Source organism: Pundamilia nyererei, unplaced genomic scaffold, assembly GCF_000239375.1.
Source record: "Pundamilia nyererei isolate P.nyererei 1_Seehausen unplaced genomic scaffold, PunNye1.0 scaffold00117, whole genome shotgun sequence".
Taxonomy (NCBI): domain Eukaryota; kingdom Metazoa; phylum Chordata; class Actinopteri; order Cichliformes; family Cichlidae; genus Pundamilia; species Pundamilia nyererei.
In genome coordinates this window covers 996713-997604 of record NW_005187518.1, presented here as the reverse complement: position 1 = coordinate 997604, position 892 = coordinate 996713, and the positions used below count along the sequence as shown (strand labels likewise).

Sequence of the window (892 nt, the reverse complement as noted above, 5' to 3'; positions counted from 1 at the left end):
AGAAGATTAAAAAATTAATAAGAATAAAATCAATAAATATTAGGTAAAGCCTAAATTAATAATAGAATAACCGGATAGAATAAATAAGCATAAAATAAATAAACGTTAAGTAAAAGCTAAATTAAAAAGGTGGGTCTTGAGCCTGTTCTTAAAAACAGATGCGTGATGATTTGGAAGGACACTTAAAGCTCTTTAGCTTAGCATTTAGATTTAATAATGCTGAGGTTCAGGCTGTGGGGAGGCCAATCCATGACTGACAGTGTCCCATTGTGTGTGTGTGTTGTTTAAATCCAGGTATGCTTTCATTGAACTGGCAGTGTGAATATATTCAGCTGCCAATCAGTCATTTTCCAGATAGTGGCCATGGCAGAGCCTCCACCGTGTTTTTCAGATGGCTGTAGACACTTACTCTTCGGCAGAAGAGCATCTGTGACCACATCAAACCTCGAAGCAGATGGTCTGTGGCAGCAGAAGACCACACCAGGTACCACTTAGTTAAAAACAGGAGACCGAGGCTCACATGGGTTTAACTTAGATTGAGCCTAAAGCAGTTTATCTACATTAAGATATTATAAGACATATAAATAAATGGAATGACACTCCATGTTTTTATAAAATTCACTGCCAAAAATACCACAACCTCATTGCACACGTTTAAAATAAGCTTTTGTTGAGCTGTACTCACAAAATGTAAAATATTATTTGTTGCATTATTCTTTCGAGCTCATTTGAACCCTTTTAGTGAAAATTAACCACTGGGGGTTTTTCACAGGAAGGGTGTGTTTTCTTGTTCTCTTTTTCTTTTCTCTGATTTTTCCTTGAGTCAAGAGGTTTTGAGCAATAGTTCTTGAGGCTTTCTTGGCTTCTCTTTTGTTTTTCTTGTTTTTTAGTC

At 36.2% G+C, this 892-nt stretch overlaps 1 protein-coding gene across 2 annotated transcripts in view; it reads right to left on the bottom strand.

Moving 5' to 3' along the window:
* LOC102213306 (low affinity immunoglobulin gamma Fc region receptor III-B-like) overlaps positions 1-892 on the bottom strand; it is a 17146-nt gene that overhangs the window by 4021 nt on the left and 12233 nt on the right. The gene's annotated exons all lie outside the window — the stretch shown is intronic.